This window comes from Ranitomeya imitator, chromosome 6 (genome assembly GCF_032444005.1).
Source record: "Ranitomeya imitator isolate aRanImi1 chromosome 6, aRanImi1.pri, whole genome shotgun sequence".
NCBI lineage: Eukaryota > Metazoa > Chordata > Amphibia > Anura > Dendrobatidae > Ranitomeya > Ranitomeya imitator.
Window position 1 is genome coordinate 162697203 of NC_091287.1, and position 27981 is coordinate 162725183.

A 27981-nucleotide genomic window follows, 5' to 3' on the forward strand; every position below is an offset into this window, starting at 1 on the left:
CTCTGCCACTAAGGGGAGTGATGGTACGTCTGATGGCACTGAAGGGATTCTACTGACCAGGTATCACCAGCACACATTACACTTCACACTCCGGCCACTAGGGGGAGCAAAAGGCTTATTTATGGGCCCACTTCTCACATTGGTAAAACTAGGGGTCGGACAGGAAGTTAGGCAGAACGAAGCCTGGGAGAGCTCCAGGGAGGACCTGTCAGAACTGGGAAATCTGGCAGGTACCTAGCGAAAGGACAGATTGTTACAGAACCGCGCCTGCACTACCTTGCGGCGGTATCCTAAGAAAGAGACACGAAGCGAAGGATATTGTGGAACAGTGAGAAACGAGATCAGCACACAGGAGATCCAGTAGGAGTCGTGCCCCGAGAACGGCAACATCTTACTGAGGCGCATAGTCGGTGGCCGGAGCACCGAAGAAGTAACAGTCTCCACGCATTACTTCAAACGGCGGCAGGACAGTTAATTACAGGTTGACTGTCTACCATACAACACCTAAGAAGGACATAGGAGGCAATCGTGGGAGAGGGGCGACACTAGGGTTCCAGAATAACTCCAGGCCTACCTGTCATAAAGTTGCGTCCTAGCCATAACATACCTGGGGGACGGAGAAGAGAAAGGTCTAGAAAGAACAAGAACAGAAGTTGTGAGGACTATCCTGAATGCTCAGCAGGGAAGCACTACAACACACAGGCGTTAGTGGGTAGACACTGATTTCCACCTGCAAAGGGAACTCTGGATGTGCCTTCAGACCGGCCGGTCTCAGACAGCCCTGTTGACAGTGCCCTGGATTGAGGATCCTGAAACCTTCAGTAAAAGGTAAAGAAACTGAACCCTGTGTCCTCGTTATTCCTTGCACTATGCACCATCACCCTTTATTGGACGCCCCTTAGCAGGGTAACAACCGGGTCCAGCTACCGTGACAACCCCAGAACTGAAACAGAAAGGACCGGTACCGAGTAACCTGTGGCCCTGTGTCTGGGGGCGATCCATATATTCCCCAAAAAAGAAGTATTAATAGAGGCTTGATTTAGACCTTGCCTGCTGCATTTCAGATGCCAAGGACGTGGGGCAGGTGTGGCTATGCCTGTTGTTGGAGCACAAAAAACATCCACGACACATAGGCTCCTGTTTCACTTCTCAGACAGGCACAGTACAGAGCCAGAGCAATGTAAAGCCAGAGCAGTGTAAAGAGGTGGTTGATTGGATAACAGACAATGCTTCCAGCAGGCTTGGCAGCACAACACAGTCTTCCACACGATCAAGTCCAACCAACCTAATGTCTGGAGCGCTTATCCTCCTTCCTCCCACCATGTTGAGTCCCATTAGACTAGTGATCCCACATTGGAACACTCCAAGGAGCGTTTTACAAAATTTCTTGATTGTGCACTCTCAATCTGCAGGCTAAAAAGAGGGACAGGAGGACATGCTGTTTAATGATACGCAAACCTTAAAGAAGCCCCAGCCACAAGAAAATGATGTTGGGGAATGGAAAATTTGGGACATGGAGTAAGATAATGATGAGACATAGTTGTCACGTCTCGTTGTTATTAGGTCATGAAGTGAGGAGGACCAGGGTGCAGTGGTGGAAGACAAGGTCATGGATGACGAAGTCACTGACCCAAACAGGAAACTGGCAAGCAGAGTGAGGCCAGCAGCACTGAGGGGGAGAGTTCAGCTGCACCAAAGCAGACAGAAAGAGCCAGTGGGGTAATCAGAGGGAGAAGGGGGGCAACTGTTCTGCAGATCACTGACATTCTTGATTTTCTCCATCAAAGAGTTTGGTGTTCCCCAGTCTGGGACTTTTAAAAGAGTTATGAGACAAACAAAATGGCCATTTGCAACCTGTGCCATGTAAAGATCAGGAGGGACCTGACCACTAAGAATCTAACCACCAGCATGATCATGTACATGTTATCTAAACACCCGACTCGGTGGGCCGAATGCCTGGGTCCATGATTGGTGCCATCAGGTGACACCACTGGTTCTTCTCAATCACCATTGATGCTTCCCAATCCCCAGTCCAAAACACTGGAACAGATGCCTCTTGTCTTGCACCTATCTTTGTACATTCTGAATTACCATTATCAATCACTTCCAAATTCTTGTCCCAGTCCAGCATCTAGCCGTCCCTATACCAGACCCTATAACAAAAAAGAAAGTTCCAAGCTACCCAACCACAGGCCCAAATGCTAAATGGGCACATTTCCAAGTTGCTTGCCATGCAAATGTTGCCATTTAGGCTAGTAGACACGGAGGATTTCTGCTGACTCATGGCGGCAGCCATCCTTTGTTACTCTGTCCCCAGTCACCAGTTTTTCTCCTGGTGTTTCTTCCCGGCCTTGTACCAGCACGTGTACAGGAAAATCACCCATACCCTTACCAACGCACTTGCTGGCTTTGTTCACTTAACGACCGACAAGTGGATGAGCACTTGTGGGCAGGGATGCTACATTTCCATGACGTCCAACGGGGAACACTGTGGAGACTGGGGCAGAGTCACACCCTGGAAAGGCGTATGTGCCCCTGATTCTGAGGATTGCTGGCCCTACTCCTATCAAGGTTGCCTCCGCCTCCTACAGTAGTTCCTGCAACCCCTCTGCTCCTCTTCGTCCTCCATCTCCAAAGTGGTATCTCAGAGTACATTGTCCACATCAGCTGGAAGCCAGAAGCTCTGCAGCATTAACTGTTGTGAATTCTGTGGCTGAATTCACTCCTGTGGTCACAAGTGGTACTGCAGCTTCTGGGCTTCCTCTCTCAGGTGTTCTGGTGAGCTCGTTGGCTGCCTTGTTATTTAACTCCACCTGATTCTGTCTTCCTTGCTCCTTGTCAATGTTCCAGTGTTGGATCTGAGCTTCTGGATCTTTCCTGTGGCCTGCTGCTCTGCTTAGATAAGTGCTTCTTTGCTTTTGTTGCTGTTTTTTCTGTCCAGCTTATCTATTCGTTTTTGCTGGAAGCTCTGAGACGCAAAGGGTGTACCGCCGTGCCGTTAGTTCGGCACGGTGGGTCTTTTTGCTCCCTTTGCGTGGTTTTTTGTTGTAGGGTTTTTTGTAGACTGCAAAGTTCTCTTTGCTATCCTCGCTCTATCTAGAATATCGGGCCTCACTTTGCTGAATCTATTTCATCCCTACGTTTTGTCTTTTCATCTTGCTAACATTCATTATATGTGGGGGGCTGCCTTTTCCTTTGGGGTATTTCTCTGAGGCAAGTCAGGCTTGTATTTCTATCTTCAGGCTAGTCAGCTCCTCAGGCTGTGCCGAGTTGCATAGGTAGTGTCAGGCGCAATCCACAGCTGCCTTTAGTTGTGTTTAGGATAGGTTCAGGTATTGCGGTCTACAGAGATTCCACGTCTCAGAGCTCGTTCTATTGTTTTTGGGTTATTGTCAGATCACTGTATGTGCTCTGATTACTGGCACACTGTGTTACTGGATTGCCTTCATAACAGTACAAGGAGCCAATACTAATGATTCTCAATAGAGGGAAAAAAGAAGTTCCGACATCATTTTTTTTTTCTCAGCTCTGTGTTCAGTCTTTTTTTTCCCCTAGACATTAGGGTGCTTCAGGACACAGCTGTGGACATGGATATTCAGGCTCTGTGCTCTTCAATGGATAATCTCGTTATAAATGTACAAAAGATTCAAGATACAATTGATCAGAAATCTATGCTAGAACCAAGAATTCCTATTCCTGATTTGTTTTTTGGTGATAGAACTAAGTTTCTGAGCTTCAAAAATAATTGTAAGCTATTTCTGGCCTTGAAACCTCATTCTTCTGGTAATTCAGTTCAACAGGTTTTGATTATTATTTCTTTTTTGCACGGCGATCCTCAGGACTGGGCATTTTCTCTTACGCCAGGAGACCCTGCATTGAGTGGTGTCGATGCGTTTTTCCTGGCGCTCGGATTGCTGTACGATGAGCCTAATTCAGTGGATCAGGCTGAGAAAAATTTGCTGGCTTTGTGCCAGGGTCAGGATGATATAGGAGTATATTGTCAGAAATTTAGGAAGTGGTCAGTACTCACTCTGTGGAATGAATCTGCGCTGGCAGCTTTGTTCAGAAAGGGTCTCTCTGAGGCTCTTAAGGATGTCATGGTGGGTTTTCCTATGACTGCTGGTTTGAATGAGTCTATGTCTTTGGCCATTCAGATCGGTCGTCGCTTGCGCGAGCGTAAATCTGTGCACCATCTGGCGGTATTGTCTGAGATTAAACCTGAGCCTATGCAGTGCGATAGGACTATGACCAGAGTTGAACGGCAAGAACACAGACGTCTGAATGGGCTGTGTTTCTACTGTGGTGATTCCACTCATGCTATTTCTGATTGTCCTAAGCGCACTAAGCGATTCGATAGGTCTGCCGTCATTGGTACTGTACAGTCCAAATTCCTTCTGTCCATTACCTTGATATGCTGTTTGTCATCGTATTCTGTCATGGCGTTTGTGGATTCAGGCGCTGCCCTGAATCTGATGGATTTGGATTATGCTAAACGTTGTGGGTTTTTCTTGGAGCCTTTGCGGTGTCCTATTCCGTTGAGAGGAATTGATGCTACACCTTTGGCCAAGAATAAACCTCAGTACTGGGCCCAGCTGACCATGTGCATGGCTCCTGCACATCAGGAAGTTATTCGCTTTCTGGTGCTACATAATCTGCATGATGTGGTCTTGTTGGGGTTGCCATGGCTACAAACCCATAATCCAGTATTGGATTGGAACTCTATGTCGGTATCCAGCTGGGGTTGTCAGGGGGTACATGGTGATGTTCCATTTTTGTCTATTTCGTCATCCACTCCTTCTGAGGTCCCAGAGTTCTTGTCTGATTATCAGGATGTATTTGAAGAGCCCAAGTCCGATGCCCTACCTCCGCATAGGGATTGTGATTGTGCTATCAATTTGATTCCTGGTAGTAAATTCCCTAAAGGTCGTTTATTTAATTTATCCGTGCCTGAACACACCGCTATGCGCAGTTATGTGAAGGAATCCCTGGAGAAGGGACATATTCGCCCATCGTCATCACCTCTGGGAGCAGGGTTCTTTTTTGTAGCCAAGAAGGATGGTTCGCTGAGACCGTGTATTGATTACCGCCTTCTTAATAAGATCACTGTTAAGTTTCAGTATCCCTTGCCATTGTTATCTGACTTGTTTGCTCGGATTAAGGGGGCTAGTTGGTTCACTAAGATAGATCTTCGTGGTGCGTATAATCTGGTGAGAATCAGGCAAGGAGATGAATGGAAAACGGCATTTAATACGCCCGAGGGTCATTTTGAGTATCTAGTGATGCCGTTCGGACTTGCCAATGCTCCATCTGTTTTTCAGTCTTTTATGCATGACATCTTCCGTGAGTATCTGGATAAATTCCTGATTGTTTACTTGGATGACATTTTGATCTTCTCAGATGATTGGGAGTCTCATGTGAAGCAGGTCAGAATGGTTTTCCAGGTCCTGCGTGCTAATTCTTTGTTTGTGAAGGGATCAAAGTGTCTCTTCGGTGTGCAGAAAGTTTCATTTTTGGGGTTCATCTTTTCCCCTTCTACTATCGAGATGGATCCGGTTAAGGCCCAAGCCATCCAGGATTGGACTCAGCCGACATCTCTGAAAAGTCTGCAAAAGTTCCTGGGCTTTGCTAATTTTTATCGTCGCTTCATCTGTAATTTTTCTAGCATTGCCAAACCATTGACCGATTTGACCAAGAAGGGTGCTGATTTGGTTAATTGGTCTTCTGCTGCCGTGGAAGCTTTTCAGGAGTTGAAGCGTCGTTTTTGTTCTGCCCCTGTGTTGTGTCAACCAGATGTTTCTCTTCCGTTCCAGGTCGAGGTTGATGCTTCTGAGATTGGAGCAGGGGCGGTTTTGTCACAGAGAGGTTCTGGTTGCTCAGTGTTGAAACCATGTGCTTTCTTTTCCAGGAAGTTTTCTGCTGCTGAGCGTAATTATGATGTGGGCAACCGAGAGTTGCTGGCCATGAAGTGGGCATTCGAGGAGTGGCGTCATTGGCTTGAAGGAGCTAAGCATCGCGTGGTGGTATTGACTGATCATAAGAACCTTACTTATCTCGAGTCTGCCAAGCGCTTGAATCCTAGACAGGCCCGTTGGTCGTTATTTTTTGCTCGCTTCGATTTTGTGATTTCGTACCTTCCGGGCTCTAAAAATGTGAAGGCGGATGCTCTGTCTAGGAGTTTTGTGCCCGACTCTCCGGGTTTATGTGAGCCGGCGAGTATCCTCAAGGAAGGAGTCATTGTGTCTGCCATCTCCCCTGATTTGCGGCGAGTGTTGCAAAAATTTCAGGCTAATAAACCTGATCGTTGTCCGGCCGAGAAACTGTTCCTCCCTGATAGGTGGACTAGTAAAGTTATCTCTGAACTTCATTGTTCGGTGTTGGCTGGTCATCCAGGAATCTTTGGTACCAGAGAGTTAGTGGCTAGATCCTTCTGGTGGCCATCTCTGTCACGGGATGTACGTACTTTTGTGCAGTCCTGTGGGATTTGTGCTAGGGCTAAGCCCTGCTGTTCTCGTGCCAGTGGGTTGCTATTGCCCTTGCCAGTCCCGAAGAGGCCTTGGACACATATTTCGATGGATTTCATTTCTGACCTTCCCGTTTCTCAAAAGATGTCAGTCATTTGGGTGGTCTGTGATCGCTTTTCTAAAATGGTCCATCTGGTGCCCTTGGTTAAATTGCCTTCCTCCTCTGATTTGGTGCCTTTGTTCTTCCAGCATGTGGTTCGTTTGCATGGCATTCCTGAGAATATTGTTTCTGACAGAGGTTCACAGTTTGTTTCAAGGTTCTGGCGAGCCTTTTGTGGTAGGATGGGCATTGACCTATCTTTTTCCTCGGCTTTCCATCCTCAGACTAATGGCCAGACCGAACGAACCAATCAGACCTTGGAAACATATCTGAGATGTTTTGTTTCTGCTGACCAGGATGATTGGGTGTCCTTTTTGCCGTTGGCTGAGTTCGCCCTTAATAATCGGGCCAGCTCGGCTACCTTGGTCTCTCCATTTTTCTGCAATTCTGGGTTCCATCCTGGTTTCTCTTCAAGACAGGTTGAGTCTTCGGACTGTCCTGGTGTGGATTCTGTGGTGGACAGGTTGCAGCAGATCTGGACTCAGGTAGTGGACAATTTGACCTTGTCCCAGGAGAAGGCTCAACTTTTCGCTAATCGCAGACGCTGTGTGGGTCCCCGACTTCGTGTTGGGGATCTGGTTTGGTTATCTTCTCGTCATATTCCTATGAAGGTTTCCTCTCCTAAATTTAAACCTCGTTTTATTGGTCCGTATAGGATTTCTGAGATTCTCAATCCTGTGTCCTTTCGTCTGACCCCCCCGGACTCCTTTTCCATACATAATGTATTCCATAGGTCGTTGTTGCGGAGATACGTGGCACCTATGGTTCCATCTGTTGAGCCTCCTGCCCCTGTTTTGGTGGAGGGGGAATTGTAGTATATTGTGGAGAAAATTTTGGATTCTCGTGTCTCTAGACGGAAACTCCAGTATCTGGTTAAATGGAAGGGTTATGCTCAGGAAGATAATTCCTGGGTTTTTGCCTCTGATGTCCATGCTCCAGATCTTGTTCGTGCCTTTCATGTGGCTCATCCTGGTCGGCCTGGGGGCTCTGGTGAGGGTTCGGTGACCCCTCCTCAAGGGGGGGGTACTGTTGTGAATTCTGTGGCTGAATTCACTCCTGTGGTCACAAGTGGTACTGCAGCTTCTGGGCTTCCTCTCTCAGGTGTTCTGGTGAGCTCGTTGGCTGCCTTGTTATTTAACTCCACCTGATTCTGTCTTCCTTGCTCCTTGTCAATGTTCCAGTGTTGGATCTGAGCTTCTGGATCTTTCCTGTGGCCTGCTGCTCTGCTTAGATAAGTGCTTCTTTGCTTTTGTTGCTTTTTTTTCTGTCCAGCTTATCTATTCGTTTTTGCTGGAAGCTCTGAGACGCAAAGGGTGTACCGCCGTGCCGTTAGTTCGGCATGGTGGGTCTTTTTGCCCCCTTTGCGTGGTTTTTTGTTGTAGGGTTTTTTGTAGACTGCAAAGTTCTCTTTGCTATCCTCGCTCTATCTAGAATATCGGGCCTAATTTTGCTGAATCTATTTCATCCCTACGTTTTGTCTTTTCATCTTGCTAACAGTCATTATATGTGGGGGGCTGCCTTTTCCTTTGGGGTATTTCTCTGAGGCAAGTCAGGCTTGTATTTCTATCTTCAGGCTAGTCAGCTCCTCAGGCTGTGCCGAATTGCATAGGTAGTGTCAGGCGCAATCCACAGCTGCCTTTAATTGTGTTTAGGATAGGTTCAGGTATTGCGGTCTACAGAGATTCCACGTCTCAGAGCTCGTTCTATTGTTTTTGGGTTATTGTCAGATCACTGTATGTGCTCTGATTACTGGCACACTGTGTTACTGGATTGCCTTCATAACAATTAACTTAGCGAAGCAGCAATATGCTATGCTAAAGCTAATTTGTATAGGAGACAAACCGCACACTGCAGCAGACTTACTTAAAGGAATAACAGACCTGTGGTTTTTACAGTTGAACCTCCAGCCAGGCATGGCTGTGTGTGATAATGGATGTAACCTGGTGGCGACTGTGAAGCTTCACAAGCTCAAACACGTACCATGCTTGGCAAATGTGCTCAGTTTGGCAGTTCAGCAGTTCCTGAAACCATACCCAGATTTACCAGAGCTTCTGGTCAAGGTACGCCATGCCAGCACCGATTTCTGCAAGACAGCTACAGCTTTGACATGTTTTCCATGCTTTCTAATACTTTTCCCTCCTATTCATTAGAATGGATTAAAAACACTGCAAAAACACTGAAAAAATGTCAATTGTCATGCTGCAGATTGTAAACTGCTTCAAATATGCAATAAAAAAAGGAGCATGTGCATGAAATTTCTGAAATCAATTATTTTTCAGCACTGCATACTGAAAATATTGGTGCAGCAGTTTAGGTGCAAAAGTTTCTGCTGTGCATACTCTTAAAAAGGCTTTATTTCATGCCATACAAAAATGATCTTTTTGGACACAAATCTGGAATACTGTTATCAAATCAAAAAACTATGGCTTGTTGTCAACAAGCTTTTTAAAAAAGACCTATTTTAGAACATTTAACCCCTTAGTGACAGAGCCAATTTGGTACTTAATGACCGAGCCAATTTTTACAATTCTGACCACTGTCAATTTATGAGGTTATAACTCTGGAATGCTTTAACGGATCCTACTGATTCTGAGACTGTTTTTTGAGACATATTGTACTGCATGTTAGTGGTAACATTTCTTCGATATTACTTGCGATTATTTATGAAAAAAATGGAAATATGGCGAAAATCTTAAAAATTTTGCAATTTTCAAACTTTGTATTTTTATGTCCTTAAATCAGAGAGATATGTCACAAAAAATAGTTAATAAATAACATTTCCCACATGTCTACTTTACATCAGCACAATTTTGGAAACAAATTTTTTTTTGTTAGGGAGTTATAAGGGTTAAAAGTTGACCAGCAATTTCTCATTTTTACAACACCATTTTTTTTTAGGGACCACATCACATTTGAAGTCATTTTGAGGGGTCTATATGATAGAAAATAACCAAGTGTGAGACTATTCTAAAAACTATACCCCTCAAGGTGCTCAAAACCACATTCAAGAAGTTTATTAACCCTTTACGTGCTTCACAGGAACTGAAACAATGTGGAAGGAAAAAATGAACATTTAACTTTTTTTTGCAAACATTTTAATTCAGAACCATTTTTTTAAATTTTCACATGTGTAAAAACAGAAATGTAGCCATAAATTTTGTTATGCAAATTCTCTTGAACACGCCAATACCCCATATGTGGGGGTAAACCACTTTTTGGGCGCACCGCAGAGCTTGGAATTGAAGGAGCGCCTTTTGACTTTTTCAATGCAGAATTGGCTGGAATTGAGATCGGAAGCCATGTCACGTTTAGAGAGCCCCTGATATGACTAAACAGTGGAAACCCCCACAAGTGACACCATTTTGGAAACTAGACCCCTTAAGGAACTTATCTAGATGTGTGGTGAGCACTTTGAACCCCCAAGTGCTTCACAGAAGTTTATAACGTAGAGCCGTGAAAATAAAAAAATCGCATTAGTTTACACAAAAATGATTTTTCGCCCACAAATTCTTATTTTCGCAAGGGTAACAGGAGAAATTAGACAACAAAAATTGTTGTGCAATTTCTCCTGAATACGTCGATACCCCATATGTGGGGGTAAACCCCTTTTTGGGCACATCGCAGAGCTTGGAAGTGAAGGAGCGCCTTTTGACTTTTTCAATGCAGAATTGGCTGGAATTGAGATCGGACGCCATGTTGCGTTTGGAGAGCCCCTGATGTGCCTAAACAGTGGAAACTCCCCACAAGTGACACCATTTTGGAAACTAGACCCCTTAAGGAACTTAACTAGATGTGTGGTGAGCACTTTGAACCCCCAAGTGCTTCACAGAAGTTTATAACGTAGAGCCGTGAAAATAAAAAATCAAATTTTTTCTACAAAAATGATCTTTTTGCCCCCAAATATTTATTTTCACAAGGGTAACAGGAGAAATTAGACCACAAAAGTTGTTGTGCAATTTCTCCTGAGTACGTCAATACCCCATATGTGGGCGTAAACCACTGTTTGGGCACACCGCAGAGCTTGGAAGAGAAGGAGTGCCGTTTTACTTTTTCAATGTTGAATTGGCTGGAATTGAGATCGGACGCCATGTCGCGTTTGGAGAGCCCCTGATGTGCCTAAACAGTGGAAATCCCCCACAAGTGACCCCATTTTGTAAACTAGACCCCTTAAGGAACTTATTTAGATGTGTGGTGAGAACTTTGAATGCCCAAGTGCTTCACAGAAGTTTAGAATGCAGAGTTGTGAAAATAAAAAATATTTTTTTTCTCCACAAAAAAGATATTGTAGCCCCCAAGTTTTTATTTTCACAAGGGTAACAGGAGAAATTGGACAGTATTAATTGTTGTCCAATTTATCCCGAGTACGCTGATGTGCCATATGTGGGGGTAAACCACTGTTTGGGCACACAGCAGAGCTCGGAAGGGAAGGAGCGCCGTTTTGGAATGCAGACTTTGATAGAATGGTCTGTGGGCGTTATGTTGCGATTGCAGAGCCCCTGATGTACCTAAACTGTAGTAACCCCCCACAAGTGACCCCATTTTGGAAACTAGACCCCCAAGGAACTTATCTAGATGTGTGGTGAGAACTTTGAATGCCCAAGTGCTTCACAGAAGTTTAGAATGCAGAGTCGTGAAAATAAAAAATATTTTGTTTTCCACAAACAAGATAGTGTAGCCCCCAAGTTTTTATTTTCACAAAGGTAACAGGAGAAACTGGACCACTAATGTTGTTGTCCAATTTATCCCGAGTATGTTGATGCCCCATATGTGGGGGTAAACCACTGTTTGGGCGCACGGCAGAGCTCGGAAGGGAAGGAGCGCCGTTTTGGAATGCAGACTTAGATAGAATGGTCTGTGGGCGTTATGTTGCGTTTGCAGAGCCCTTGATGTGCCTAAACAGTAGTAACCCCCACAAGTGACCCTATTTTGTAAACTAGACCCCTTAAGGAACTTATTTTGATGTATGGTGAGAACTTTGAATGCCCAAGTGCTTCACAGAAGTTTAGAATGCAGAGCTGTGAAAATAAAAAATATTTTTTTTCCACAAAAAAGATATTGTAGCCCCCAAGTTTTTATTTTCACAAGGGTAACAGAAGAAATTGGACAGTATTAATTGTTGTCCAATTTATCCCGAGTACGCTGATGTGCCATATGTGGGGGTAAACCACTGTTTGGGCACACATCAGAGCTCGGAAGGGAAGGAGCGCCGTTTTGGAATGCAGACTTTGATAGAATGGTCTGTGGGAGTTATGTTGCGATTGCAGAGCCCCTGATGTACCTAAACTGTAGTAACCCCCCACAAGTGACCCCATTTTGGAAACTAGACCCCCAAGGAACTTATCTAGATGTGTGGTGAGAACTTTGAATGCCCAAGTGCTTCACAGAAGTTTAGAATGCAGAGTCGTGAAAATAAAAAATATTTTTTTTTCCACAAACAAGATATTGTAGCCCCCAAGTTTTTATTTTCACAAGGGTAACAGGAGAAATTGGACCACTAAAGTTGTTGTCCAATTTATCCCGAGTATGCTGATGCCCAATATGTGGGGGTAAGCCACTGTTTGGGCGAACGGCAGAGCTCGGAAGGGAAGGAGCGCCGTTTTGGAATGCAGACTTAGATAGAATGGTCTGTGGGCGTTATGTTGCGTTTGCAGAGCCCTTGATGTACCTAAACAGTAGTAACCCCCACAAGTGACCCCATTTTGGAAACTAGACCCCCCAAGGAACTTATATAGATGTGTGGTGAGAACTTTGAATGCCCAAGTGCTTCATTGAAGTTTATAATGCAGAGTCGTGAAAATAAAAAATATTTTTTTTTCCACAAAAAAGATTTTGTAGCCCCCAAGTTTTTATTTTTACAAGGGTAACAGGAGAAATTGGACCCCAAAAGTTGTTGTCCAATTTATCCCGAGTATGCTGATGCCCCATATGTGGGGGTAACCCACTGTTTGGGCGCACGGCAGAGCTCAGAAGGGAGGGAGCACCATTTGACTTTTTGAGCGCAAAATTGGCTATCGTGTTTGGAGACCCCCTGGGATGTACCTAAACAGTGGAAACCCCCCAATTCTAACTCCAACCCTAACCCCAACACACCCCTAACCCTAATCCCAACCCGATCCATAATTCTAATCACAACCCTAACGATAATCACAACCCTTACCCCAAAACAACCCTAATGTCAACCCTAACCATAACCCTAATCAAAACCCTAAATCCAACACACCCCTAATCCTAATCTCAACCCTAACCTCAAACCTAACCCTAATCCCAATACACCACTAATCACAACCCTAACCTTAACCCTAATCCCAAACCTAACCCTAATCCCAAGCGTATCCCTAATGCCAACCCTAATCCAAACCCTAACCCTAATCCCAACTCTAACCCTAACTTTAGCCGCAACCCTAGCCCTAACTTTAGCCGCAACCCTAGCCCTAACTTTAGCCGCAACCCTAGCCCTAACTTTAGCCCCAACCCTAACCCTAGCCCTAAGGCTACTTTCACACTTACATCGTTTGGTATCCATCGCAATCCGTCGTTTTGGACAAAAAACAGATCCTGCAAATGTGCCTGCAGGATGCGTTTTTTGCCCATAGACTTGTATTGCCGACGGATCGCGACGTGCATTGGATCAGTTGTGTTTTAGCGGACCGTCGGCACAAAAAATCGTTCAATGTAACTTTTTTTGTACGTCGCGTCCGCCATTTCTGACCTCGCATGCGTGGCCGTAACTCCGCCCCCTCTTCCCCAGGACATAGATTGGGCAGCGGATGCGTTGAAAGAATGCATCCGCTGCCCACGTTGTGCACAATTTTCACAACGTGCATCGGTATGTCGGGCCGACGCATTGCAACAGCCCCGTACCGACGCAAGTGTGAAAGAAGCCTAACCCTATATTTAGCCCCAACCCTAACCCTAAATTCAGCCCTAACCCTAGCCCTAACCCTAGCCCTAACCCTAACCCTAACTCTAACCCTAGCCCTAACCCTAACCCTAGCCCTAGCCCTAACCGTAGCCCTAACCCTAGCCCTAACCCTAACCCTAATTTTAGCCCCAACTGCTTTCTCCTGCCGGCCGGCAGATGGCGACAGATGGCGGGCGCACTGCACATGCGCCCGCCATTTTGTTTCCCAAAGAAGACGCCGGCGGGCAGGAGAGGACGCAGGAGGACCCAGGGACACCGGTAAGTATAATAGGGTCCCCGAATCCCCCTATTTCTCTGTCCTCTGATGTGCGATCACATCAGAGGACAGAGAATTACACACCACTTTATTTTTTTTGCGATCGCCGGTAAACAGTTAATTACCGTCGATCGCAAAACAGGGGTCGGTATAACCGACCCCGATCATGTTCTTTGGGGTCTCGGCTACCCCCGGCAGCCGAGACCCCAAAGATCCTCCCGGTGCCGGCCGGCGGGCGCACTGCGCATGCGCCCACCGGAAAAAGATGGCGGTGCCCATCGGGAGCCACGAAGAGCACTGGAGGAGACAGGTGAGTATTGGGGGTTATCTGGGACCCCATTTCTCTGTCCTCTGATGTGCGATCACATCGGAGGACAGAGAAATTAAAAGGGAAACAGCGTTTTTTTTACGATCGCCAGTAAACGGTTAATTACCGACGTTCGCAAAAGCGGGGTCAGTAAAAACCCCCCCGAATCATGTTCTCTGGGGTCTTGGCTACCCCTGGCAGCCGAGACCCCGGAGAAAATCGGACTCTGGGGGGCGCTATTTACTTTTTCCACAGCGCCGTTAATTAACGGCGCTGTGGTTTAAGTACCCTTAACTGCCGCCGTTAAAAGGCGTATCAGCGGTCGTTAAGGGGTTAAAGTGGTATTCACATGAATACATCAACAAAACCAAGTTTTGAGTATTTCAGAAGGATTTGGAGAGTTAATGCTCCATAAAATCAATGTAAACACACCCAAACTTACAATGAGTATTTGGAGCAGAAACTCAACCAAACCCTTCTCATAATCTAAAAACTAAAAAGTTTTCAGTAATTTTCAATTTTAACATGAAGCACATTATGAGTTGCTACATGAGTAGAACCACTGTCAGTATATGAATGCAGAACCAGAACCATTGTCAGTACAGGAATACATCAGAAAGCTTAATAGAGTAATCAATTGCAGTTTCAGGTCAGTTTCATATACACTTGTGTCACGTAAACCTGCAACTCCCAGTAGGTCCTTAACAATGGTACAGAGATACTGGGAGTTGTTGTTACCAGCCATTATCAGACTATGAACTATACAGGAACACAGTACTGATGAAACACAGGCAGTATCACAAATAAACATTTACATCTAGCCACCTTATAGTTGAAATCTTCTCTGGTTGTTCCCATCCCTTTTGTTTCCATGTAGTCGAGATGTCATGATGAGATTTCATGCCCAGAGCTAATTTCTGCAGACTTCCCTTTTTTCTGTCTTCAGCGGTGCTTCCCGAGACAGTGCCCTTAAAAATAAGTATCATTATACCGCTGCATAAATAAAGATATCTCCCATGCTGCACTATTGAATAAATAATTGTCTCCTCACCATGCTACCTCCACAAAATACCCCTAAACACTGCTGTTCTCCAGAATATATCCCCTCTGCCCTTCTAAGTATCCCCCATATTGCCACTCTACAAAATATCCCTTGCACACTGCCCCTTTGCAATACATCTCCCCACAATGCCTCTCTGCAAAATATCCCTCCACACTGCCACTCTGCAAAATATCTCCCCAACAAAGGCCCTCCAAAAAATATCCCCCTACACTGCCCCTCTGCAAAATGTCCTCCTCACACTGCCCTCACCATAATATTCTCCCACACTGCCCCTCTCTATAATATTCCCTCACTTTGTCCTTTCCATAATATCCATCCCACACAACTCTCCATAATATTCCCCCTACACCATTGATCTTCTTAATATTCCCACCACACAGCTCCTCTCTATGATATTCCCTCCAAACAGCTACTCTCTATAATGTCCCCACACACAGCTCCTCTCAATAATGTCTTCCCAAAGAGCTGCTATCTGTAATGTCCTCCCACACAGCACCTCTGTGTAATGTAGCCCAACACAGCTCTTGTCCATAATATTCCGCCCCAAACATCTGCTCTGTATAATATTCTCCCCATACAGCTCCTCTCTGTAATATCATCTTCACACTGCTCCTCTCTGTAATATTCAACCCATACATATTCCCTCTGTAGTATTCCTCCCTCCACAGCTACCCCCTCTAATATTCCCTCCCAAACAGCTCCTTTCCATATTATCCCCACACACACAGCTCCTGTTTATAATATTCCTCAACACACAGTTCATCTCTATAATGTTCCCTCTCTCAGCTCCTTTCAAAAGCAACAGCAACCCCCTCCTCCTATAATAGGATATTCAATGTTTGACTCTTACAGCTTATTGCTTCCGGTCGCGTCCTGGCCTCTTCTGTATTGTTGCACCGACAGCAGTATGATGAGATCACAGCGTTGCATAATGGCCTCATCGGGGCCAGGGCATGTCGGGCCAGGGCTGTTGAGCGCTGCTCTGCTCTGCCCCTGTCCCAGCGCCAAAGAGTTTAACAATATTCATGTCTTAAAGACGAGAGCACAGCTGAATATAGGGAAATGAGAACCAGATTCTGCCAGTTTTCTGCAAGTTGCACAACATCATTTGGCGAGCCTTCTGTTGTGCAAGCCTGGCCAGCACTTTGAAACACCTTGGGCAACCAGGAGATTTGTGACTGTGCATTGGCTGAGCAAGGAGAAGGATGTTAAAGTGCTAGGACAAGGACAGCAAGGAGATGCTGGCAGTTTTGGGTCAATAACAGCAGCCTCAGCACTAGCAATAGCAATACAGTCTAGCACTATGAACACATTGGGCAGTCAAGAAATATGTGCTTGGCATAGCTGTTCCAAGGATGCAGCAGTGGCTGTTACAGTGGAACAGCACGTTAGAGACTAATATCATGGCAAGCAAGGAGATGTGCGGCAGTTTACGGCCAGCAACAGCAGTGGCAGTACTGAAGTCAACTTAATTGTGGAGTTAACTCATTTTGGAAGAGGAGAGGTGCAAGAAAGCTAAGATGGGTAGTATTGCATCACCTAAAAAAGTTCATTACACACTCTCAAAATGATGTAAATATGAAGTACTTTACTCAAACGATGATGCGTCATATAAAGATATTCTAATAATATATTAAAGTGCATTGTTTACCATTATTAGCTCAATAGGCAATCCATTATAAAAGGCTATTCCATTGATATATTAAAATATACAATGGTTCTTGCAACATTAATTCTAGGTTTCTACGTTTGTCAAGATGTTACTGAAAGTAAAGTAAAAGCTTTAAGTGACATAATATCAGATATCCACTAGGAATGAGTGAATGTGCTCGGAGATACTCAGATATCACTCAAGTATATGGGTGATCGGAAGTGCTAGTTATTCAGCGATTATTAGCTGGAGCCTTACTTTTCTACCAGGAAAGATCTCTGAACAGGATATTAAACAGCATGTATGTAAGTACTAGGATACAGTAATTAACCAGAGCCAGCATGGGTTTATAGCAAACAAGTCATGCCAGACTAATCTAATTTCCTTCTATGATGGAATCACTGACTGGGTGGATAAGGTAAATGTAGTAGATATAGTATATTGAATGAATGGAAGCGGAGGCACAGATGTTGCAGTGTACATTCGTTTATTGATATTTTAGTGGAAGCTCAGGACCACAGCTTGGGGGGCTCCGAAGGGGGCGTGACTATGCAAGCCCTAGACACACGAAGTAAGACCCCTTGAGCAGGGTCAGATTGGAATGTCCAAGGGATGCAGGTGCTACCTCCAGTTAGACCCTGGACATGTGGCAGCTGGCCCAGCAGAGCAGGTGGAGTGGCCGAGATAGCAGGTGGTGGTAGGCTAGACCGACTGCAAGCGGCTGAGCAAGACGGAACTAGCACTGGCAGTACAGATGTTGTTTTGGATGATGGAATGACGAGCAGCTGAGTGAGACGGGGCTGTAACAGGCAGCACTGGTATAGTCCTGAGTAGCGGAGTAACGAATGGTAGACAGTCTGAGAAGACAAACAGTGTTAGCAGGATACTGGCTGGACATTGACGGTTCACAGACAGAATGCAGGCAAACTCAAGAGCAGCAGGAAGACCAGACAGAGGATCAAAGTGAGCCATCTTTGAAAAGTGATCCACCACTACCCAGATAGCAGAACAGCCAGAAAAGATGGGAAGATCCGTAATAAAGTCCATAGCAATGTGCTGCCAGGGAACGGAATGGACAGGAAGTGGCAAGAGATGACCGTCCAGAAGACGCTTAGCAGTCTTGTTACAGGCACATGAAGGGCAGGCTGTGACATATTCCAGGATATCTTTCCCCATCGTAGGCCACCAATAATAATGGGAAATAGGTTGCAAAGTTTTCCTTTGTCCGGCATGACCGCTCAATTTGGAGGAGTGACCCCACCGAAGGACACGATTCCTGTTTGAGGCGGAGATGAGGGTTTTTCTGGGAGGAAGCCAAGAAAGATTGACAGAGGCTACTGATACTAACCTGAATGGATCAATGATGTGTTGAAGTTCTTCTCCAAGGTCGGGAGGCAGGAAGGCTCTAGAAAGTGCATCGGCCTTGATGTTCTTATCAGCTGGGCGAAAATGAAGGACAAAGTTAAATCAACCTCTGTAAAGATTGGAGGTAGGCAAGGTTTTTATGATCGATGAATATGACAACCTGATGGACTGCTCCTTTGAGGAGGTGTTGCCATTCTTGCAGAGCCAACTTGACTGCCAGCAATTCTCGATCTGGAATGGAATAATTCCTTTTGGCAGTGGAAAAAAACCTTCAAAAAATCCACAAGAGACCGGTAGAAGGCTTTTGGAAAAGTACCGTTCCAGCACCTTTAGAGGAAGCATTTACCTTGAGAAAGATTGTTTATCAGTAACCAGTCGATGGAGCACTGGCACAGAAGAGAAGGCTCTGTTCAGTGAAGTTAAGGCCTCCTCTGCTGGGGTTAACGCCTTTCTGACTTAGAGCCGAGATGGGTGCCACTCGAGTTGAGAAGTGTGGAATGAATTGACGGTAATAGTTAACGAGCTCCAGGATCTGTTGTATCGCTTTAGATCCATCTTTAGACCTGTGGACGAGACAATATAACCAAGAAAAGGCAAAGAGGATTGCTCGAAGACGCATTTCTCAAACTTGGCGTACAATCTATTCTCCCTGAGCCTTAGCAAGACCTGGCGAACATGCCTTCAATGAGTGGCTAAATCAGTGGAGTAAATCAAAATGTCATCCAAGTAGACAACTACACAGGAATAGAGAAGATCTCTAAAAATGTCATTTATGAACTCGTGGAAGACCGTGGGTGCATTACTAAGGCCAAATGGCATGACCAGGTATTCATAGTGTCAATCTCGAGTGTTGAAGGCTGTTATCCATTTGTCTCTCTGACATATATGGATCAGGTTGTAGGCACCTCTGAGATCTAATCTGGTTAAGATCTTGGCTCCCCTGAAGCGATCAAACAGCTCTGAAATAAGCAGCAATGGGTATCTGTTTTCTACCGTGATCTGGTTCAACCCTCTGCAGTCGATACAGGGCCATAGAGATCCATCCTTCTTCTTGATGAAAAAGAATCCCGCACCGGCCGGAAAGATGATTTATGGATAAAACCTCTAGCCAAGTTCTTCTGGATATACTCAAACATGGCCTGGGTCTCTGCATGAGAAAGAGGATAGATTTGCCCCCGTGGAGGAGACATGCCTGAAGATCAATGGGACAGTCATACAACCTGTGTGGAGGCAGCCTTTCTGTTTCTTTTTTCCCAAAGACATCTGAAAAGGCCCAATAAGAGGATGGTAAACCTGGCAGAGCAGTTGGCTCCACTGGAGGCCGAGCAGAACGGATGGAAACGATACATCGATCAGAGCAAAAATCTCCCCATCGCAGAACTTCTCCAGTCTTCCAGTTTAAGATGGGCTCATGTGCTTGAAGCCATGGTAACCCTTAGAGCAAGGGGTGAGATAAACCTGGTAAAACATAAAAACAGATTCTCTCTGAATGTGTCAGGCCTATCCAAAGTTCCACTAGCTCAGTCTGGAACCAAATAGGCTTGGTCAAGGGTTTGCCATCCATGGAGGTCACCCGCAAAGGATTCGGAAGATGCTGGACTGGAATCCGGTAACGATCCACCACCACTTGTTGAATTAAGTTTTCCGTGGCCCCAAAGTCCAGGTAGCCATGCTCCAAAAAACTGACCGTGCCGAAGGATAAGGACACATCTATCTGCAGCAAAGGAGAGTGACAATCCTCACCCAGGGAAGCCTCTTCTACCGACCGTAGGCTCTGAAGTTTCCCGGCTTCACGGGACAGAAGCAGATCAGATGTTCTGAACTACCATAATACAAACACTTCCCCTCCAATCGGCACTCTGCCTGGCGCTTTTCAGTCAAGTTAACACGTCCACTTGCAGAGCTTTCGGAAGAGAAGCTGAAGACGAAAAAGCAAGTGGTTTTTCGAAACATTTTGGTGGTATATAACCCTCCAATTAGGCTTTTAAAAAATATCTGGATTCAAGAACTCATCTATAAAGTATTACGTGCTTTCTGTTACATTTCTTTCCTGTGTAACTCTCCAAAAAAGAATGAAAAAATGTATGGTATGTAAAATTCCAAAAAAGAGTTAAAAAATGTATCTGGATTAAATTACTCATATATAGAGTATTACATGCTTTTGGTTACATTTCATTGGTATATAACACTCCAAAAAAGTGTTCCAAAATTTTGCTGTATTAAATTACTCATCAAAATACTATTACGTGCTCTGCGGTACATTTCTGTGGTTTGTAACCTTCCAAAAAAAAGCATTTTTTCTGGTATTATATTACTCATCCATAAAGTATTCAGAGCTCTTGGGTACATTTTGGTGGTGTATATAACCCTCCAGAAAAGCATGAAAAAATGTTTCTGTATTCAATTAGTCATCCATATAGAATTAGGTGGTTTCTCTGACATTTTGGTGGTATATAAGACTCCAAAAAAGTGTTTAAAAATGTTTGGATTCAATTAGTAATCCATAGAGAATTAGATGTTTTCTGTGACATTTTGATAGTATATAAAACTTCAATAAAGCATGACTTGTCTGTAATCAATTAGTCATCCATATAGTATTTGGTGCTTTCTGTAACTTTTTGGTGGAATACACCGTGTTCCAAATTATTATGCAAATTGGATTTAAGTGTCATAAAGATTTAATTGTTTTGTTTTTCAAATAAACTCATAGATGGTATTGTGTCTCAGGGCTCAATGGATCACTGAAATCAATCTTAAACACATGTGATAATTAGTTTTCCAGGTGATTCCAATTAATGGAAAACTACTTAAAAATGATGTTCCACATTATTAAGCAGGCCACAGTTTTCCAGTAACATGGGAAAGAAAGAAGATTTTTCTGCTGCTGAAAAGCATCAAATATTGCAATGCCTTGGCCAAGGGATGAAAACATTAGATATTTCCCAAAAACGTAAGCAAGATCATCGTACTGTTAAAAGGTTTGTGGCTGAATCTGAGCACAGACGTGTCCATGCTGATAAAGGCATAATGAGGAAGGTTTCTGCCAGGCAAGTTCATCGTATTAAGAGAGCAGCTACTAAAAAGCCATTACAAATCAGCAAACAGATATGTGAAGCTGCAGGTGCCTCTGGAGTCCCTCAAACCTCAAGGTGTAGGATCCTTCAAAGGCTTCCTTTGGTTCATAAACCTACTATTCGGCCACCCCTAAACAGTGTTCACAAGCAGAAACAGTTGCAGTGGGCCCAGACATACATGAAGACTAATTTTCAAACAGTCTTGCTTACTGATGAGTGTCGAACAACCCTGGACGGTCCAGAAGGATGGAGTAGTGGATGGTTGGTGGATGGCCACCATTTCCCAACAAGGCTGCGAAGTCAGCAAGGAGGTGGAGGAGTCATGTTTTGGGCCGGAATCATGGGGAAACAGCTGGTTGGGCCCTTTAAGGTTCCTGAAGGTGTGAAAATGACCTCTGAAAAGTATATAGCGTTTCTGACTGACAACTTTCTTCCATGGTATAAAAAGCAGAAATGTGCCTTCAGGAGCAAAATGATCTTCATGCATGACAATACACCATCTCATTCATCAAAAACTACATCTGAGTCATTGGCTGCTATGGGCATAAAAGGAGATAAACTCATGGTGTGGCCACCATCTTCCCCTGACCTCAACCCTATAGAGAACCTTTGGAGTATCATCAAGCAAAATATATATGAGGGTGGGAGGCAGTTCACATCAAAACAGCAGGTCTGGGAGGCTATTCTGACTTCTTGCAAAAAATACAAGCAGAAACTCTCCAAATCCTCACAAGTTCAATGGATGCAAGAATTGTGAAGGTGATATCTAAAAAAGGTTCCTATATTAACATGTAACTTGGCCTGTTAGGATGTTTTGGAGTTAAATAGCTTTTTTGACAAGTGAATGTGACCTCCTAATGCTGCAAATTCAACAAATGAGCATTTTCAGTTCCTTAAAACATATCAAATGTTTAGAAATACTACTGTGCCTAATAATTTGGAACAGTGCATTTTGAGTTTTTATTCATTTTGGAGATTATACTGTTATCATTGGGAGGTATCTTCAATAAAATTTGATGTATACTCTAATGGGTGATGACTGACTGTCATTTGCACCTACCATTTAGAAAAATCCGAGAAAAATATAATTTGCATAATAATTTGGAAGATGGTGTATAAGACTGCAGAAAAGCGTTGAAAAAATCCTCTGGGGTACATTTCAATGGTATATAACACTCCAAAAAGCGTTCAAAGAAAGTTAGTATTTTTTTTTAATCGTCCATGTCATACTACTACATGCTTTCTGCTACATTTTGGTTCTATATAACACTAAAAAAAAGCGTTTTTACGGTATTCACTTACTCATCCATAGAGTATTATGTGCTCTGGGGTAAAATTCAGTGATATATAACACTCAAAAAAAAGCATACAAAAATATTTCAGTATTCAATTACTCATCTGTACAGTATTCCGTGCTCTGGGTACACTACGGTGGTATGTAAAACTCCAAGAAAGAATTCAAAAACTTATCTGGATTTATTTTACTCATCCATAGAGTATTACTTTTGTGGCGCCCAGGGTCCTGGTCATCACAGTAGCATTGCTTTCCTCACGGGGAGAGTGATGAAGTGATGAAGGATATCTTTTATCAGGTAACCAAAATACATACAACATATTCACACACCAGGCCACAGGGGGGAGCTTTTGATCCTATTCCTAGATGACTCCCCATATATATTGTGGTTTGGAGGGAAAGTGAGGTCAGATTGTCAGAGACAGAGGAGAGAGCAGACGGACACAGAGTGTCAGAAGGTCTGAATGGGCAGTGTAGTCTGAAGTACTACAGCTCCTGGAGTAAGAGACATACAGAAAGCCAAACATTGTTCAGTGAGTGTGCAGGAGACCAAAGCACAGAAGAGGAGACACCAGGGGGAGGACAGCAGCGAGCAGACTGTCTCCATAGCTAAGCACAGATAACCGGTAGCCGGACCACCGAGGTTGTAAGGGAATCTAAGACTTACATCAGAAACCGGCAGGACAGCTGAACTGCAAGTTATGTGTCTGCCACACACACCTGAGACACAGCAACACATAGAGCCTGGGGCGTGATAGAGTCCCTATAAAAAGGCTCGAGTTACCTGTCATGCAGGTATTGTCCTATCCTATATGGGGGACAGAGAGAAGAACTGTGAGGACCTTATCTGAAGCCATAGGCAGTAAGGGACTACAACACCACTGCGCTAGAGGAAGGCTTTTAACTCCACCTGATAAAGGGGACTCTGGATTCGCTTCCAAGCCAGCCTGCCCTGTGATCTGGTACCCTGGACTGTGGCTACCTGAAGTCTTCAGTAAACCAGGTAAAGAGACTGCAAACCTGTGTCCTCGTTCTTTACTGTGCGATTCACCTTCTTCCATCTACACACCGGGAGCCCTGGGGATATATTTTACCTGTGGGAAGTTACACCATCTAGCTGCGATAACATCACCCCAGAGGACCCCTTAAAGCAGCGTCGGTCCCCACTCACTGAATACAACAAGTGGCGTCACAAGCATAAACTTTATGCAATTTCCCCTTTTACATGGGCGCCCAGGACCACGGACAGGGTCGCCACCATGACATCCCCCTGTGAACACCAGACCCAGTACCGGGTACCCCACGGCCTTGGCAGGCGACTCACTTGCTTTCTGTTACATTTCAGTGGTATACAACACTCTAAAAAAGCATTCAAAAAATGTTCAGTATTCAATTACTCATCCATAGGGTATTACATGCTCTGGAATACATTTCTGTGGTATATAAGACTCCAAAAAAGCGTTCAAAATTTTTTGGGGATTCAACTAGTAATCCATACAGTGTAACATGCTTAGTGGGCGACAAGGTGGCAAAGATAGCTGAATCTCAAAAGACTCCTGAGGGAGTGGCCAGAGGAATATTGGAGCCAGACCAAGCTGGCATGACAGGCAGTAGCCGTTGTCTGGAACCTGACGCTTTCCCAGAACCACAAAAGCTTGAACCCAGGCCGCAGCCTTAACTTGCTGTGTTTCTTGCAGACTGCAGATGGGAGAGCCAGGAACCACAAGCTAGTGAGAAGGCTGAAGGGCGTAGGCTAGTTAGAAGAGAGAAGGAGGCAAATCAGGACCAGGGCTGGAGAAATGCTAGTGGGCCTGCTAGCCACAGATACCGACAGTTTTTATCCTGGGGGAGGTTGTTACGTATGACCAGCAGTGGAGATGGAGATCCATAGAAGAGTTTAGGACACGTCATCACATCCTGTTCAACCAGCAGGCCTATGCAGTTGGTGTGATCCCAGAAAGGAGGAAGCAGGATGAACTCTTCTTGAGAAATGAACAGGCTTGGGAGATGCTCCTCGAGGCAGCTTGAGATTGGCTATCACTCCTGGGAGATCAGACTGTCCTTGAGGTTCCCCAAGACTCATTGCGGGAGCAGGCAATGGTGAAGGTGACATATTGGGCCGTCACAAAATTCCACATGTTGGGGTTTTGGCACTACGCGAAGCTGGATCATTGACAGCCCAGGCAATGGAAATTGGGCTCCAGGAAGCAGGTGGAGGCAGTCTGAGATTAAAGAGAAGAAGGAGACATCTGAAGAGGATTACTGTAATACCCTCCTTATAATTTTTTCTTGGCTTTGCACTTTCTGCAAAGCATTTATGAGTGAAGAAATACATCAGCTACACTTTCAAAATATTTATGTTGAAAACTTTTTTCTGGATTCAATTAGTCATCCATACAGTTTAGTGTGATGTGTGTAAAATTACGGTGGGTTAAAATGTTTAAACAATGCTTGGCCTAGTAAAGTTCCCAAAATGTTTTTGCGACAAAAACTGACTATTGTCATATATACTGTAGAACCAGCTTTGTGTGAAATATCTCAGAGCACCACATCTGCATCAGCTGGAAGCTCTGCGGCACTGCCTCAGCGAAGTGGCAACAGGCTCTGCTTGGAGACAAACTGCACGTTGCGGCAGAATTATTGAAAGGAATAACAGACCAGACAGATCTGTGGTTTTTACTGCTGAACCTACAACCATGCAGGGTCGTGTATAGTAATGGCCGCAACTTGTAGGCGGCTGTGAAATTTGGCAAGCTCACACATGTACCATGCTTGGCCCAAGTGCTCAGTTTGGCAGTTTAGCAGTTTCTGAAAATCTATCCAGATTTGTCAGAGCTTTTGGTTGAGATACACCTAGTCAGTGCCCATTTCACCAAGTGGGCTACAGCTGCCACTGCTCTGGGAGTGCTGCAGCAGCACATGCAAGTGCCAACTCACCGACTGGTGTGTGACACACTGCGCATGCGGCAGAGGCCAGTTGTGGAATACCAGATACAATACGCAAGTCAGTATTCTGGTCAGAATTCCATAAGAACTGAAATGTGGGCATGGATGTTTGACATTTGTGCAGTTCTCCAAAACATTGAAGACTCCACAAAGATGGTGAGCGACGATGACAACATCATTTGCTTTATTAGTTGCACAGAAGTCTCATAAATAGTTACAGAAATCATTTGTTTCCAGTGATTGCCTCGAAAGGTTGTGCAACAAAATATTAAGTTAAGGGCACCATCATTTTTGTCCAGACCATCTTCATAAGTTTTTTTTTAAATTATTCGGCTGAACCACAATTCCAAAGCAATGTCTGATTTTCAATAATTTATTTAAATTGAAATTATGAAACACCAAGAAAACCATCCTTCACACAATATCAAATAAAAACCATATATACTTTATTGAAAATTTCTTAAAATGTAAACAGTGATAGATAAAATCCACAGCACAGGAAAAGAAGGTGGGCTGTCCAGGAAGCACACTCCGAGTATAATAATAACTAAATCCTAATACATGACATATGTGCCAAGTGACCATGTACATACATGCAGAGGAAAATAGGTAAAAGAAAACACAGTATAAAGTGAATACAAAGTGTATATGATATAATAATTACCATGGAGCGCTCCTGGAGACCCACCACACCCGACTCGCGTTTCGCAATGAAATGCTTCGTCCAGGGGTCAATTGAAATTACTTTTGTCAGTGTATGTTATTTTAGTGACTATTGTAGGTTTTTCTTACTTTAATAGAAGAGTATCAATAATTTTGCCAATGTGTGTAGTTATGTGATTGACCATTGCTAAATTAGAATATTGAAACAGGTAGGCAAAAAGTAAAACTTATGCAAACTTGAAAGAAAAACTGAGAGGGGAATAGATATTTTTGGTTTAAAATTCTGCAAACTCTAACAAAAAATGCTTAACCCTAAATAAAAAGTTTACTATTTAAGTACATACATGGAAATTTGCAGCGACAGCCAACAGTATTGTTGTGGCGCCTGCGATTGTTGAATTCGACTATTCAAACAGTTGCAAAAATGTAACCTTATTTATATTGCTTTTCTTTTTTTATTTATTTCTTTTTTAAATATTGATGATACTCTCCCTGCAACTAAACTGAAACGTAATTTAAAGAAATAAAAAAATTATAGGTTGTGAAGTTGCTGCTCGCAGGTTCACGACAAGAAACGAACATGTGGCAGCATCAGACAATATGGTTGTGGGGTGAGAGGTATATAAAATAAACAAAACAGAAAAAAAAAAGACTTTTTATATTAAAAATAAAAAATAACATGGCCACGTGCCTTTTCCAAATAGGATAGGACCAGAATATCTAGGTGTAATCAGGTCCCAAATCCAAGCAACTGCAACTGGCTGCTGTTTCCAGGTGGTGTGTTCACGCATTTAGTACTAGTCTATTAGAGCAATAAAGAGGGCTAAAAATATTATTTTAAACAACTAATTTTGCATTTACTTTGCTAGGTAAACAGCTGTATGTTAAAGCGAACCTGTCAGCGGTATTGGCAGATATAAGATACGCCCACTGCCTTTTAGGGCTTATCTAGAGCATTCTATAATGCTGTACATAAGCCCCCAATCCGACATGAAAGATAAGAAAAATAAGATTTATTATACTTACCCGGAGGGCAGTCCGGTCCGATGGGTGTCGCAGGTCCCAGTCTGTTGCCTCCCATCTTCTTGCGATGCTGCCCTCCTGTTGCTTCATCGATCCCCAGCACTGCGCTCCTGCGCAGGTGTACATATCTGTCCTGTTGAGGGCAGACCAAAGTACTGCAGTGCGCAGGCACTTGGAAAAGTCAGAGAGGCACAGCGCCTGCGCACTACAGTACTTTACTCTGGGCAGATAAGTTTGCCTGCGCATGAGCGTGATGCCGGGGAGTGAAGAAAGCAACAGGAGGGCGGCGGCACAAGAAGATGGGAGGTGCTGGACTCGGACCTTCGACACCCATCGGACCGGACCGAATGCTGTAGATAAGCCCTGAAAGGCGGCGGCATCTTATATCAGCCAAAACTGCTTACAGGTTCCCTTTAAGGTTCAGGATAAGAGTGCAGTCAGATGGCAATGTTCGGACTGGCCATGGCTCTTTCAAACCGAACGTGACAGCTGCATAGAAATACTTGAAGCTGTCATGCTCCAGAGAGCCTCCCGCCAGTCCGTGCACTGCCGTAGAATCTTGGTACAAATTATACGGTTGATTGACTGTACCCTAATGGAGATTTCAGTGACACACAAGCTCTGAATTCAGTTTGATTTTAGTTTCATAATTAGCAATGATGGGAGTAATACTGACCCTCCTTGCTTGCACTGTATTAAAAAAATGAAAGCTATTAAGATGCTGTTACTGCAGTATTTTACAGCTCAATCAATTCACAGTCATTGTGAGTGGCTATACTGCTGTAGTAGATAACTA